The 17342-nt window shown below is 42.5% G+C and overlaps 1 pseudogene; it reads right to left on the bottom strand.

Annotated features, from left to right (window-relative positions):
• Positions 1–1340: 1340 nt before the first annotated feature.
• On the bottom strand, positions 1341–6675 carry LOC139446438 (uncharacterized; annotated as a pseudogene).
• Positions 6676–17342: the final 10667 nt, after the last annotated feature.

Raw genomic sequence — 17342 nt, 5'->3', positions numbered from 1 at the left:
TATCAAAATATTGTGAAGATGCGTCACTGAAATCTGCTACAGTTTGCTTCGAAAGTCTTTTATTTGATATCTAAATGTCTTTCCGACATTTTCGTGAATTGTACATCGTGTTTAGTGGGTTTATGTTTTATCAAATAGACTTGAGAAAGATGTAAAGCTAGTATTTCCATTGTATCACTTTACCTTAAACAAACCATTAGTGGGAGGCGCTTGGTGTGTGAGGGGAGACAGTCATACTATGTCAAGCTATTGTCAACATTTCAGCGAAGGAAACGAAGGATTCAGTGCGAAGAACACGGTATGGAATGCGTCTACTTTGTCCCAAGAGGCATAATCAATAGATGTAGAAATCCTTTATGACACTGTTCATTTCAACTATTGCACGTTAGGCACAGGTAAACCTAAATGTGTCAGAAGGGTGATTGTAGAGGTTTCCGGGAAGCATTTTTCTAATATGTGAACATGACAAAGTCTTGGACTGAAGCTGCTTTTCTTAGGAAATGTAGAGTAAAAACAGTACAAGCCATATCGAAAACTGATCATCCCGGGTCACGCCAGAAATCCAAAAATAGCATGTGTAAGAAAAAAAAACACATAAAGGCTAGTTGTCTTCATGTGAACATGTCTGATAATCTCTATACCAACATTTTAAAAGTTTTCCCATATAAACATTTCCAGGGGGCCAAATAGATCCCTTATTCTATCCAGTCCTCAGTATAATTCAGCATTAAATACAAGAAACTGCGAACACATGCGTTTACGTTTCTTATACTGTCTATCTGGTAAGCACTGCGACCAGGAAGCATTGCGGACAACAGCTTAAACGTCTTCTGGAAGTATTTCTTCACGTGGTTGAAGACATGAGTGAAATAGGGGTTGATATATATGATAAGTAATTACTCATTTGGTCAAAACCTATCCAGTCCAAAATATCGACCGTATCAAGCAGTAAGCAGTATCCTCATAAGCATTAAAGAGGACCCAGGTGTATTTATAATGCAAGGACGAAAACCCACGACATATGTGAAAATACAAACAGACAGGTATTTCTTACAATATAAACTGCCGGCAATATACATGTCAATTGAAAACTGGATTTGACAGAAACAATTACAATTGTTAACAAAACGTTACTGGGCTGTAAACAGGCACCGAAACACTGCACATTTAAGGACCAAAACGTTAATACACGTATCAAATACATTACCATCAAATAACAATTTCTTGCTGGTTTCATTTAAAGCCATCGTCACAAAAGGGTGTTTACTCATTTTCCAGGCAGACTGACTAGAATGGTTTTCGTGCTACCCCAGTCAGTGAGTTGGAAGTGTTTAATACAGTTATGCAACATCAAATCTAGTGTATGCGTGCCCAGCAGACGTCTTCTCCCCCAGTTTAGTGTCGGCATCATCTAGCCGCTCCAGGACGAACTAGTCTGATGATGGCGTTCTGGAATCGGGTGTATCAGAAGTTATAGTGTCAGCAACAGTTTCCCCCAGTCTATGATAGGCATTATTTGCATAAGTCGAAGATGTGATAGGGTCGCCCCCAAGTTTGTTGTATGCGTCTTCTGATTTCTCAAGGACGAAATATGCTGCTGTTGTCCCTTTGTTTCCAGTTGTCTTAGTGTCAGCACTGTCGGGTTCGATTGCTCCCAATCTGTTGTATGTACCCTTTACATCAGTTGTTGTTGCGTCTCTCAGTCGGTTGTAGTCGCCACTTGTGTGGTCATCTTTCTCCACAAGGCACTCTCTAACAGGTAGGGGTGTACTGACGTTCCGTGTGTTGGGGATTTCTGTGTAACCTCGCTGGTTGGAGGGAGAAACCATCGTCTTTGCCAACTGGTAATTTTCTGCCTCCTGAATAACATCGTACACAGCTTCAGCCATACTGGGGGCGTGTTGTCCTGGAGACACCATGATTACATCCGGGACAGTGGGTAGCACCAGATTACCCCCCGGGGACACGTTACTGTTGGAACTGTTTGCGTGAATCTGAGAAAGGAATGACATAACATTTACATCCTCAACATTATAGCTATAAATATTGAATAATACATGTGGAGAAAGAATACTGAACTGCCATAAAACAATATTCAGGATTCAGGATGCTGCTTTCATAGTGGTCGCTGGGCTGAGATACCATGCCACAGTTTAACATGGATTCCGCACTCAGACAAAGCATACAGAGTCCTTGTCAGGAAAACAGCAAGTACGATCTTAAAGCGGATTGACGCGGCCGGAGATCGAACCACCGAACTTTTGTTCTCCGTGCAGAAAACGAAGGTCGTCTCCGCGCTGATGTACTACCCACTAGAACATTGAGGCGGTCTCCGTGCTGATGCTCTACCGACTACAACACGGAGGCCGTCTCCGTGCTGATGTTCTATCCACTAGAAAACGTAGGCGGTCTCCGTACTGTTGCTCTACCGACTAGACCACGGAGGCCGTCTCCGTGCTGTTGCTCTACCGACTAGAACACGGAGGCGGTCTCCGTGCTGTTGCTCTACCGACTAGACCACGGAGGCGGTCTCCGTGCTGTTGCTCTACCGACTAGACCACGGAGGCAGTTTCCGTGATGTTGCTCTATCCACTAGAACAAGGAGGCGGTCTCCGTGCTGATACTCTATCCACTAGACCACAGAGACGGTCTCGTTGCAGATGCTCTATCCACTAGACATCGGAGGCGGTCTCCTTGCAGATGCCCTAACCACTAGACCACGGAGGCGGTCTCCTTGCACTGCCCTATCCACTAGACCACGGAGGCGGTCTCCTTGCAATGCCCTATCCACTAGACCGCGGAGGCGGTCTCCTTGCAGATGCTCTATCCACTAGACATCGGAGGCGGTCTCCTTGCAGATGTCCTAACCACTAGACCACGGAGGCGGTCTCCTTGCACTGCCCTATCCACTAGACCGCGGAGGCGGTCTCCTTGCAATACCCTATCCACTAGACCACGGAGGCGGTCTTCTTGCAGATGCTCTACCCGCTAGTCCAAGAAGGCGGTCTCCTTGCAGATGCTCTACCCAATAGACCAAGAAGGCGGTCTTCTTGCAGATGCTCTACCCAATAGACCAAGAAGGCGGTCTCCTTGCAGATACTATATCCACTAGACCACGGAGGCGGTCTCCTTGCAGATGCTCTATCCACTAGACCACGGAGGCGGTCTCCTTGCAGATGCTCTACCCACTAGACCACGGAGGCGGTCTCCTTGCAGATGCTCTATCCACTAGACCACGGAGGCGGTCTCCTTGCACATGCTCTATCCACTAGACCACGGAGGCGGTCTCCTTGCAGATGCTCTATCCACTAGACCAAGAAGGCGCTCTCCTTACAGATGCTCTACCCAATAGACCAAGAAGGCGGTCTCCTTGCAGATGCTCTGTCCACTGGACCAAGAAGGCGGTCTCCTTGCAGATGCTCTACCCAATAGACCAAGAAGGCGGTCTCCTTGCAGATACTATATCCACTAGACATCGGAGGCGGTCTCCTTGCAGATGCTCTATCCACTAGACCACGGAGGCGGTCTCCTTGCAGATGCTCTGCCCACTAGACCACGGAGGCGGTCTCCTTGCAGATGCTCTATCCACTAGACCACGGAGGCGGTCTCCTTGCAGATGCTCTATCCACTAGACCACGGAGGCGGTCTCCTTGCAGATGCTCTATCCACTAGACCACGGAGGCGGTCTCCTTGCAGATGCTCTGTCCACTAGACCAAGAAGGCGCTCTCCTTGCAGATGCTCTACCCAATAGACCAAGAAGGCGGTCTCCTTGCAGATGCTCTGTCCACTGGACCAAGAAGGCGGTCTCCTTGCAGATGCTCTGCCCACTAGACCACGGAGGCGGTCTCCTTGCAGATGCTCTATCCACTAGACCACGGAGGCGGTCTCCTTGCAGATGCTCTATCCACTAGACCAAGAAGGCGCTCTCCTTGCAGATGCTCTACCCACTAGACCACGGAGGCGGTCTCTTTGCAGATGCTCTGTCCACTAGACCACACACAGAGGAGGTCACAATTATATGGGATAACAAGAGAAATTGTTTATACTGATTTGAAGAATAAAACCGTTTTCACCGCCTGAAGTCATGACATGAGACGGAAAACAAATTAAACGCATAGATGATTTAGATTGGCGTTTGCATCACAACCTGGTAATATATCTTTCAACAATGACTTCAGCGGTAATCCTTTTGAGCAGATTCATAATATTTTCAATACAAAGGGTTTTTTTTATCAATAGGTGGTGCCTGATATTTCGGTTCATTATATTAGTTTATAACCGCTACAATCGCGATATGGCTGCAATATTGACGATGCGATGTTGATTACGACTCTAAAAATGAAGATATTATTCTGACTTACCAATTCCATGCCTCCTGTCCCCCCTTTGTCCAGTCTGTCTCGGTGTCTGTGAATGGGATGTTTGTGACCGGAAGTAGTATTACTCAAGCTTTCGTTATATTTGTAAAAAAACATCAAGAGGTGCAAGAAAACCCCGCACATTACACGCAGCACATACAATCAAACTATTAGAACGTCGGAATTAAAAATTACTTACACATGAAAGGACCACCAGTGAGTCGTGTTACATCACTTACAATTCAATCGGATGAGATCAGGATTGAACAACAATTTCACGTAGCTCGTTTGTTCTTCTCTGTTAATATTGCTTAATCGGTTAAGCTTTTAGTTCTCGTTTAAAAGTATTTGGATGTCTGACAACACTTCGGTTATTGTTGCACATGTTTCCAGCGATTTTGAACGTTGTTGGTATGGTGAGATATAATTAATACGTCAACACACACCAACAGACCATTTCTTGGAGCGTTGGAATGGGAGCTCCCTGTATTTGGACCTAAACACATACTCATTGTAAGAAACTGTGTGTTTCCAGTTCATGACAGTACAAGTTGCTAATGGATTCTAGTTTTCATTACCAGTACCTTTTCCGAGAGCGAATTAAACGCCACAGCAGAACGAGAACAACAGTGATGGCGACACCTCCGACAAGACCACCAACTACTCCAGCTGCTTCAGCAGTGTCGTTCTGCGGCGAGGCCCCACCTGTACATGGAAATGTGCAAGTCTACAGAAGATGTATCACCATTCATTTATATAATCATCATTATTATTATCACATCGAAATGATTGAATAAACTTGAATGTATATCTATATGAATTTAATTTATATTTTTATATATTTGTCATAAAAATTTATGATTATTTTTTGTCGGTTTGGGACAACATGATCTTTCTCGAAATGTTGAATGTGCTCTTATTGTTTGTTATTTTGCTAACTGGTGGATATAACTAGTTATGTGTGTACTTGTCCTCCTACTTTTACACTTGTATAACTGATATAGCTGTCACCATGGCTGTACCTGCGTTTGTTCCTGCGGTTGTTCGTTTGCTTGTGGTTGTACCAGTGGTTGCCCTGGCCACAGTTGTACTTGGGGTTGATGGGGTACCTGTTATGATTATGCCTGTGGTTGTATCGTCACCCGTGGTTATAGTGTCATCTGTTGCTTTAGTGGGACCTCGTGTTGTAGTGGAACTTGTGAATGGTTTACCTGTGGTTGCAGGGACTAGATATCAGCTGTTGTTTTAGAATTAGAACGTTCATTAAGTTTTCAACATATTTTGAACATGAAACACTTTGTCAGCACTCTGAGGTATTCAATAGATGCGTTGATGCCGCGAGTGTTTTGCTTTGTTATCACAGCCTATTTAATCAGGACGTCCAAAATGTCCAGCAAACATGTTTTTGGAAAAACCTGATGAGACAAGATTATTTCCCAGCACTCCCATCCCGCTCTAATAGTATCAATGGTAACTAATTAATAGCTTTACTCACGTGAAGTATGACGAGAACTGCTGCGACTTTCAGATCTACAGCAACAAAACATAATACTGAGATTAAATGCACAAGACACCATGTGTGTTCTCAGCTTTCATTTCAAGAAACGATATCTAAACTATTATTTCCACCGGGAAATACGAAGGTTTAATTTGCAATACTATCTATTTCAGTTGAATTGCTTACCAACATTTAATGGTTTCCTAAACATTCCTGCAAACCCAGGATAGTTATCAAATCTGGTCACAAGTTATTGAATGTTGTCGATTCAGGGACGTCATAGAACACCCTATGAAACGTGACTAAAATACAATAGGGTGTCTTTAGATCAACTAAATCATAAACACTGCAACATTGTCTTGCGACAGTAGGAATGGGTATGGATTGTAACAAGCACATGTACCGGGACGGCGCATTGACAAAGAGGAAATTACCTGTTTCTTTTCTTCCCGGGATTTCTAGCTGAAATGAATGATTATATTATGTACTTGACACATATACATACATATACATACGCATACGAATTTAAACATAGACTATTACATATACCGATATGAACCCTATCTGGTCGAATTCAATAAAGCCTCAGAACAATGAGAATTTAGGAACATGCAGCTTCTCAAATCTGCTGATTATTGAGCCGACAGAGTTTCCTTTTACATCGAGATATACAAATACACTTATACCATTGTTAAGGAATTTGAGTACGACTACCTCTGACAAAATGTGGACTGTTTTATAAATACAGTTTCACAAACATAGAAATAGATACCTGCTGGGGAGCGTCCTCTTTTCATCTTTCTCCTATTCTTTAACATAAACAAACAGTCGAAATACATTAATAACAAAAGACGGCATATATAGATTTTGGTGGAAAATAACAACGTACAATGTAATATATAGCTGACTAATTAGGTTTACACTTGCATCAACTAATGGCATGTGTCTGCTCGTAAAACAATTTTATAGTAAATTGAGTATAAGTATTTTGCTCTCGAAAGAAAGTTGTTAAGTTATTTAATCATTTTGGTTGCTTCAGGTGTGACTAGGTTAGTGTTATAGGCTACTGCAGCAATGGAGATATGGGGACCTACGTTATAGCGAGGACATTCTCGGACGTGAGTTGTCTGGGAAGCCTGTGGGCGTCAATGTACTGAATAGACAAGTTGTGGGCGACAGTGGAGTACGTCGCGATCAACATTAGTTCACGTATGTAGCGACGTGCATGTGTGTGTGTGTGTGTGTGTGTGTGTGTGTGTGTGTGTGTGTGTGTGTGTGTGTGTGTGTGTGTGTGTGTGTGCTAGTCCGGTTAATGCCGATTTATAGTCCTAGCCCACTCAGATACCATGTCACAGTTTAACATGAATACCCTACTCAGACACGGTATACAGACTCCGAGCCGACCAGTCGTTGGCTTAGCCCCTTAATGCCGAACGCCTGACAGGGTAACAACAAGTACCATCTATTAACATCTTTTGCTATGAGGATCGAACCTCCGGAAGCTCTTCCACTGCACCAGGGAAGATTAGTGGTCGTTCCAATTTTGTACACAATAGATTATGCCAATTTAGCGACCATAAAAGTTTCGAGTTTCCTTAAGGGATTCGAATCACGAACCTTCTATTCCGAGGTCGGACACCTTGTCCACATGACAAGAGGTTAAACCCGTCAGTTATCTGACAAGGTAAGGATGCCTGTGGAACGACTCCTCGCACCGCTACACCAATATTGAACGTAACAGCACCACCTCGTACAGATAAGGTGAAATTTCCTTCTGAAGTACGTTCATGTGAGTGAGTTAATGCTTTACGTCACATCGGCAATATTTCAGCCATATCGTGACGAGAGTACGTTCATGTGTTCAAACCAATGATGGCAGATACGTCAAACGTTTGAGATGTTAAAAGTGAGAGATTACCATGGCATGTACTCACCACTGATGTGTCTGTTCGGATTCACCTAATGTAAGCCACTATGTGACGTACGGCCATGTATGTATAATACCTAGTGCTAGGAACTGTACCACTCGAAAAAGGATGTCGGGAAATGACTAACGGGATATATGCACTATCCTAGACGCGGTTTAATGTGAATAAGAGGTCATGTGGTGAATGTGAGGATTGAAATCAGAACGATGTAGAAGAAATCTATAATTATAAAGAAAGACAACATTTTTACGAAAACAACATAAATGACTCCAAATCGATTCGGTCCACGCCCGAAAGTTTGAACGGAAAATATGTTGAAAGAAACAATATTAACACCAAGGATAGGTTTAATCCCTGTAGAAACTTGTTTTATGCACCAATAGTGTAAGTCAGGTCAACTGTGATCCCACAATACCAGATAGTGATGCTCAAAATTATCCAAATCGAGAAGTTACAGAGAATATTCTTGATTCTCCAGTTTCTAGGGATGGGATTTTATATAGCATAAAAAATCTTCAATTTAACAAGGCAATCGGAATGACCCATACTATTTCTGATTATTGTAAGCATTCAGCAGATTTATTACTACCATCTGTGGATCTAGTATCCAATATAATTTCAGAAAATGGTCATTTCCTGCGTCCGGGTCCATTGGCATTATTCTTCCAATACTACATACAAGATCATATCAATAATGCAAACAACTATAAAGGTATTACTCTCCTTGGTATGTGCAGAACGATCTTCACTTCCGTTATAAACAAAAGAGTATTTTTTCTGGGCTGATGCTATGGCTAAAAAAAGAGACTCACATTCAGGCTTTAGAGAAGGTTACATAACCATCGACAACCACTTTATACTGCAAACTACTGTACAAAGATATTTAAAGAGAAAAGGTGGAAACGTGTATGCCCATTTCGTAGACTTCGCAAAAACATTTGATTCTGTTCAGCGAAGTAAGTTATGTGATCTCCTTAATAATCACGGTGTTAGTTGTAAAATGAGAACACTTTTGTGTAATATATATGAGAATGTAAAGTCATGCATCCGAAATAACCATGAAATATGGGCACGTGGTAGTGCACAGGTCACACATCACGTAAAGTTAAGCAACGTCGGTAGTTGCAGAATAGTTTGCTGGGTGACCGCGTTGGGGATCTTGACTCCAGAGAGTTTCCAGGGCTTTGGTCCTGCCGCTCACTGAAGCACATGTAGGACATGTGGTATCTCTTTGGGCAAGTGACTTTGTTCGAAATGTGCCTCTGTTCACACAGGAGTGAATGTAGGTAATATGTGTATGTTAACTTTTTCTGTTAACCTTCTAGCGCTTCACAGGCTGCTTGGGTTGTAATGGACGAGATAGATCGACACCTACGACAGGACCAAAATCAAGCGTTAACGCTAGTTCAGTTGGGACAATCTTTAGTTGACATTTGGAACAATATCCACCAGACTGTTTTCAATCATCCGGTGTCTTCAATGCACCGCCGCTGCCTCGCCTGACAAGGCAACTGGTGATTACACCCCTTATTGACATTGTTAATTGAGCTGTAATACCACTCCTCGTTTAGGGCGTGTCTCCTGCTATGGGTTTTGTCAATGAATTTATAATGATTAAACATTGATCAGAACCAAATATTAAGAACAGTTACTGTTACCCGTTAGTATATAACCTAATATGACACCGTATACGGCAACTAAAGAGTCCACAACGAATTTATTATGCCGAAAAGTTTACACTATTTGGTATCTTTGTCGCACGTTATGCAAAACTTAGAACTCTAAAGGCTCAAAGGGGGAGACTACTCTTCAAACCTCAGAGGCCAAACCTTGTTGATAATTTAACTTTACATCAATCTATATTAAAGTCACGAACGTGATCCAAAAAAGCATTAACGCCCTTGCACCTCATCAGTAATGTTATTAAAACACAAAACAGTGTCGAATAACGAATTTCTGTACCAGAATTTTCATGTGAAATATGTGAGGTTGGTGTTGGAAAATCCGGACGGTATACGGGCTTATGTGGGGCTAGTAGCCCTGCTCTCTGATTTTGAGGCATAATAAGTCGTTTTATGCTGCAGTCAGCAATAATTCAGCTGTATCACATCGGGTAAATAAAGAGTTTATATCAAGCTAAACGGTAACCGCAACGGGCAACACCAACGGTTCGATGACACGCAACCAGCTAGGTACGGACATTTTCTGTAGAGGCTGAGTACCGAGACTTTCTAATTGCTAAATCTTAAGCGTTTACATCAGTTTAATAAAATGACACTCTCCGTCATGGCTACCATTTCATTATTTGTAACCAGTCCATGCACAGATCCATTGCACTCGGGCTGAGGTGATACCCTTATCATCGTACGCTGAACTAGTCCCTACGAAGATCCAATAGATCCGCGCTGAGGGGATAGCGTTGTCACCGTACGTTGTACATACTGACATAACCTGGTACAAAGAAAGCTTGCAGCCCTCTAGGTAACCGAATTCAGTAACTAGAAAGACCACTGACCATTAGACCTGGTTACTTTCACACTTCACAATTCCACTCATATCATATGTCCATTGGATCATAAACTGGCAGAAACAAAATCACTCCCTGAAATCGGTGAAATGTATGTATCGATGATTATGAGGCTTAAAGTTGCCTTGTGGTTAGAATAATGCTTTGCTTGTTTCTTGTCTCCGTGAACCAAACATAATCACTCCATTGACCGATGACTTTACATGCTGTTAGATCTAAAGAGATGATGATATGGTTGATCTGTGTATATGTCGTCATGGCAACACTGGTCTGGAAGCACTAGTTCCACGATCGCGAGGTCGAAGCATTGATCATACTTCCTCAGCACAAATGCACAGTAAAAACTCTGTGGGGATTCCGTGTCAGAGCAGGTCCCAATGGTAGCCGTCATCACACTCAGTCAACAGTCTATACCAGATGATTACGATTGAAATTTAGCTGATTGTGTTTCCCGGTGAATATTCAGGGATGCACTGGTTTCTAGACAACTAATGATTGATATTATGAACAATGTTCCATGTCGTCCAGGTACGATGACGCGCAGTAAGCCATATTACCGAGCCCTTACCATCCGATCCATTTTCGATAAGCGTTCGTTACTGGGGATCTTTGCTGAACACCATCACACGCACGTCTTACGGAAAAGTATTAGAAATTGTGTATTTCGCTGTATTCGACTGAAGTACTTCAATCAATCTCTGGATAACTGTAAAATCAACGACCCTAGGCGTCAGCAAGCGACGCTGTACAACAGGTTCAATTCATCACCCATCCACCTGCCTTCACATTCAGCAGTCGCTGGAGTTACAAGACCCAAATGAAGCTGCTTCTTCTACACACACGAGCAGGAATGTTTGTTTGCCCTGGAATCTAAACATGGATGTCATTACTGCTGACTATCTCTCCACAAGTCTATGCCCTAAGCGTACTTCACTAACGTCAATGTTGTAAAGCTTGCAATGTTTGAAATTGAATGCAAAGAGGTAATGGTCCGACATCTTGAATCGCTCAGACGGATGTCCATATCCAAAGTACAAATCAGACTCGGCTGAAACGTTTTTCAAAACTATAATTTATTGTTCCAGTGATACAGAATAAAATAAGCAATAACATGTAATGGAATATTCACTGATTACATTAACAATCAATACATGACACTGTAATTGTATAATTTTCTATCAAAACCATCAATATCGGAGTTTGTCAAGGAAACCGGACATAAATAAGTGGCATATGACGCCATTATGTAACTCAAGGTATTAACATGTTTAACATACATTCACATCCTGTTCGGGACGATGAGTTAGTGCAAACATGATAGGATAAGGTTTCGTCGTTCAATATGTAACCTTTTAACTGATAGCTGAAACAAACCTTCATACAATGGTAACCAGACACACAACATCGTCCGATTGGGATCAGGATGCCGCTAGACGCAGCTCAAACACATAAGGCTTTGACACCGGTTTCACAACACACTCGCGTGTGGGGAAAGACAGTGTGTCTACAATTAGTCATAGTAAATCTAAATACATTGGTATTCTTTCGTAAAATTGGTCTGAAACCATAGAATTGAGAATGATTTGTTTTAGCGTAGCTACGATTCGCCATTGCTCTCATGTGAACAAATAGAAGGTAACTGTACCGTTGCTGTTCGAAATAAATGTACATGTATGTGCATCAAAAAGATTATAAAAAACGTAAAGTGAAACCAAACTATGGTTTGAGGGAACAAGAGTGATAAAGTAAGAGTTGTCTGAGAAAACATCATGCAAGTAAAATTAGAATTTGCAAAAGTTGCGTGGCCTTACTATGAAAACATGTCACATAGCGAAACTCATAAACACGGGTATGGTGCAGGGTTACTTTTGTCACCGCCTAACTAAAAGAATGCCTTACGTGAATTATTAGAGAAGACATATTTACAAGAGTACTATGGAATCGATAGTCATATTACGAATCTTAAAAATAATCCCAAAACATCTTCATTCCCAGCTCAGTAGTGAAGTGAATACATTTGTCTTTCCGGACTCAGGAAGACGAGGAGATGCAGATTCTGATCTCTAGGCTGTCGCTTCTCTAAGTTTGCTTTACGTGTCTTGTGCATCCGCAACAGAAGGTTTCTCTCCAAGTTTGTGGTAGATTCCAGTTGCGGTGTCTCCAAGTCGGCGATAGGTATTCATCGCATCAAACGTAGTTGAAGCAGCACTATCTCCTAGTTTGTTGTAGACGGTGTCTGATTTCTCCAGGGCAAAATAATCTGCTGATGAACCGCTGCAAATTGACTCGACTTGGTCACATGTTTCCTTGATCCTCATTATGTTATCTGTGTCGTGTGCAAACATCCGGTTGTGGGTAGCGTCATCTCTGATGAGTCTGTAGTCTCCGTCTGCCGGGTCAACGTTCTCCAGAATGAAGTACTCTGCAGCAGGTTGAGGTGTGCCGCCCTGGACGTTTATCCCAGGGGTTGCTTTGGCCACAGAATACACAGCTGTCCAAGTAATGTCATCTGTTATGTCAACATAGTCTCCCTGGTCGGCAGCAGGACCATCCATCCCCAGGTGGCCGTCTTCTTCATCTTTGGCGACGTCATACACATTTTCCGCCACACTCTGTTGTTGTCCTGTAGATTCTTTGATGATATCTGGGACTGGGACTGTTCCGGTGTTTCTCCCCGACGGCGTAGTGGGATTCTGAAAATACAAAGCCGCGTCAGCTTCATTTGTTTGATGTATTCGTTATACTGTGTTGTATTGTATTGTTTTGAAAGCTAGATCAAATGATCACCAATCCTACAAACACAGACCGGGGCCTGGAAAAGATACGTTGATAAGGGAAAGCGTCATCATATATATATATATATATATATATACATTCTGTTTAAGGACGTAGTCTTGAAGGTTTCGAGTTTTTGTAATTATTAGAAGACCTGCAACCAGCCAACCAACCAGCCAACCAACCAACCAACCAGCCCACAACCAACCAACCAACCAGCCAGCCAACCAACCAGCCAACCAGTTAACCAACCAACCAACCACCCAGCCAACCAACCAACACATGAATAAATGTTACAGAAACTTACTAATCCAAAGTGTGTATTTGACTCTTTTTCTCCTTTGCCCCTGGTGTCTGTGTGTCTGTAATTGTAGAAAGGTAATTTCCATGGTAAGGTGCACTTACTATATCAACACGCATTGATTCCAAATTTAAGGGAATGTATTGATGCTACAAATACACAGACGCTTGGCGTGGCAATTGGCCGTACAGAATGACCTCCCTTAGACACGCCAGAAACATGATCGTAGTCTCGAATCCAAGACTCGCCCTGATTTTGTTTCTATGTTTGACAGCACCACGCCCGTGCTCGTACGTTTGACCAACATGGTAAACGTCTGATACCTACATTATTTGCGGATTTCCGCCCACATCAAGCTGACACGCCGTGACATTACAATACTGTATACAGCGGGCTTTAACTAATACTCATTGTTGTGTTATAGTGTGGGATATGTGATGCTGAAAAAATACACTACATTTGTCGAGAGTGACAGCTCCGCCACACCAAAACAATGCAGACAGTGATGAGGACACCTCCAGTGAGACCTCCTACCACTCCTCCAGCCAAGCTGGACTGCGACAACGAGGCTCCAGGTGCTTTCCCATCTGTGGATAACAAAGTGATAATGAGGGAATATAAGTTCAGGTCACTTTTGTCAGTATTCCAGTAATGCTACGGTGGGGAACGAAAATAATGGGCTTCACTTGTCTTACGAAGGAACGCTGTTACCACTTGGCTATCCCCTTCTCACCAGAAGAGGTGAGGTGAGTTTCAACGTCGCGTTCCAGATTATTGCACTTAAATAGCGACGTACATGTACGTACACTCACACGTGTGTGTGTGTGTGTGTGTGTGTGTGTGTGTGTGGGTGGGTGTGTGTGTGTGCGCGCGCGTGTGTGGCTGTTGACTGTTAAGAATGTTTATACTTTTGTTGCTGGTTGCATCTGTCACTGTAGTAGTAGCTGCGCCTGTTGTCGTAATGAGACTTGTTGTTGTTCTAGTTGTTGTAGTTGTTGCGGTTGTGGGCGTAGTGGATTTTGTAGTTGTGGTGGCACATGCGTTTATACCTGTGAATGTAAAGTATTTAGAATAATAAGACTATCTGGACGTACTGGACCTTCTTCCACGAAGATTTAACAGAGCATGTTGACCTTTCATTTAAGAACTGACTTTCACTTTGTGTGAGTTCATTGGAGTATGAACCTTCATAGAGTGAGGGCCAAACTGAACGAACGTCGGAGCTTGCATAACAAACACATGTGCTTCGTTCTCATCATTCATTATTTATATTTAGACCACTATAAAGATGGCCATGGCAATAACATCGTTTTGGCAAGCTACGCTTCAGAGACTAAATTACTGTTTTTAAGTTTTGGCTTAATCAATAATCATTTATTAATATCTTTATTTAGTTAATATTTGATACAACGCCGTATTACCGTATGCTAGTCGTGTTAATGTGAACATTGTCCGTTCAACACGTCCAAAAGGTACACGTTCCACATATAATAACTAATCCCCTAGTAAAGATTTATCATCACCAAAGACTGCAGGATAAAACAGGATGATTTTGTTTTTAAGCATTTGTTTTCGAACGCATTTTCTGAAATTTCCAAACATATAAAGTAACTTCACCACTAGATAAACTGAATTGCAAACATCAGTACGGGGGCTCGGGTGGTCCAGTCATCTAAGGCGCCGCAATTCGCTATGCGGAGTTACGGCCCTTGGGCAAGCCAGAAACCTATGATTAGGGTTCGAATCCCGGTTTGCCCCGATAAGGTTTCTAGGTTTGTCAGCACCATACCCTTGCTCGTGGGTTTCGCCGAAGTGGTAAACGTCTGGGACCTGCATCACTTAGGGCTTTCCTCCCACATTAAGCTGACACGCGACATAACAGGAATACTGAAAGCGGCGTTAAATCCAACTCACTCACTCACTCACTCACAGTGCATGCTGTCATGTCAGGTTTAACCGCTGTGATACGCACAGTCCCACAATAACGTTACAGCAGGGTAAATGTGAGACAAGCGCATGGCACGTGTTGAACGAGAAACGTGATACTCACGTGGCCCATATAGTGCGTTAAATCCATGTGCACTGTGGGTTTTACATACTTTAAGCGAACAGATCAGACGTACACATTACTAAAACATACAAAAAGAATACGAAGACTTCCACCTGAAGAGGAAGCCACTGGAATGGTCAAAATGGGACAATACACACTTAGGCTGCAAGGAATATCGGTTGCCCTGGTGTTGCTATCAGCAACTGGGCACAACGTTACAGGCAGACTGGTTGGACATTGGGCTCCCAGACCATACAGGGGAAAGGTCCTGGCCAATGAAGATCGACGTCTGAGACTGAGATGGGCCAGGTGATTAAGCCGATGGCAGCGTCCTGATTGGCAACGGGTCCGTTTTGCTGACGAAACCAAGACCTTCACCTCCACCTTCCATCCATTCATTTAGCAGCGCTACATGGTATTCTGTACCAGCGAGACAATATCAGACCCCATAGACCCTGTATTACCAACGTGGTACAGAACTTCTTCACGCCAACAACGCCAATGTCTTGCCGTAATCTGCTCGCTCGCCAGACATGTTTCCAACTGAGCACACCTTTGACCATCTGGTTGGACGTCGCCGACGACAACCACGCCCTCCATTGAACGGACGATAGCACCAATTGCATAATATTCAACGTGACGTCATTAAGCGACTGACGTATGCTATCAGACAGGGGGTGTTTGCGTTTATTCAAGCAAGGAATTCAAGCTGGGATTGACTGGGACTATGAGCCTGAAGTTTTTAAAAGAAGAACACCTTGTAAAAATGTAATTTTTGTGGCAGGCAATTTTTTTCAACAGTCTGAACACATGAAGATCCAGGTTAGAACAGGTCTTCAGCAACCCATGCTTGCTATAAAAGGCGACTATGCTTCTCGTAAGAGGCAACTAACGGGATCGGGTGGTCAAGCTCGCTGATTTGGTTGCTGCATGTCATGGTATTCCAATTGCGTGGATAGATGCTCATGATGTCAATCACTGGACTGTCTGGTCTAAACTCAATTATTTACAGACGGCAGCCATATAGCTGGACTATTGCTGAGTGCGGCGTTAAACAACAAACAAACAAACAAACAACAATCAATTATTTTTTCAAGACCTTTTGGGGACAATAATATTTTTCTCTCGATAAAATCCCATCCCTTGTCCCCCTGAGTATCAAATGGTCGGTCCCTAACAGTTATTGATGTTCTAGTCCGCACTTTGATAAGGGTGGTAGATATGTTATGTCAGTCGTGCGAAAAATAGGAATACTATCTTTGTGAATTGTACAGCGAAATACTCACAAAGACGACAACAGGGCATGGTACACTGATCATTACATCTGCAAAAGAAAATAATTAATTGGATATTTTTGATTTCTGGGAATTGTCATTAACAATTTGTATGACGAGAATCATGCAAGTGCCATAACAAACTTTGTGCCTTTTGAACACGCGATGTGTTTATAAAACTATTCTGAATTATAATGATACAAACCCAAACATATTTGAACGAGATAACTATGTTTCGCTGCTACTATTGTGAATCAAACAATTCCTAGGACAATTTGAATGTTATAGATCTCAGGATGCGTCAAAAACATTGAAGACAGGTCTGAGACAAATGCACGACACGAATGTTTATGAACTGTTACCATGACGAGAGAATCTCAAGTCAACAAAGAGATTTAAATGTATACAATCCTACATATCCAACTATTCTAGATAGATGTCAATTAAATTGTGTGGTGACAAATTAATGTTGTACTTTAGTGTATTTAGTGATGAAATACGATCAAATAAGAAATCGTTATTTTACTCGAGTGAAATAACGTTAATGTCGGAAGTACTTTTGGAATCATAAAAAAATGAAAATAGAAGTTAGACAAATATCCTCTATTTATTATACTCGACTGATCAGCC

Source organism: Haliotis cracherodii, unplaced genomic scaffold (assembly GCF_022045235.1).
Source record: "Haliotis cracherodii isolate W230 unplaced genomic scaffold, xgHalCrac1.p SCAF_6, whole genome shotgun sequence".
Lineage (NCBI taxonomy): Eukaryota > Metazoa > Mollusca > Gastropoda > Lepetellida > Haliotidae > Haliotis > Haliotis cracherodii.
Note: the sequence above shows the minus strand (reverse complement) of the source record. Positions and strands in the feature narration are given on the sequence as shown.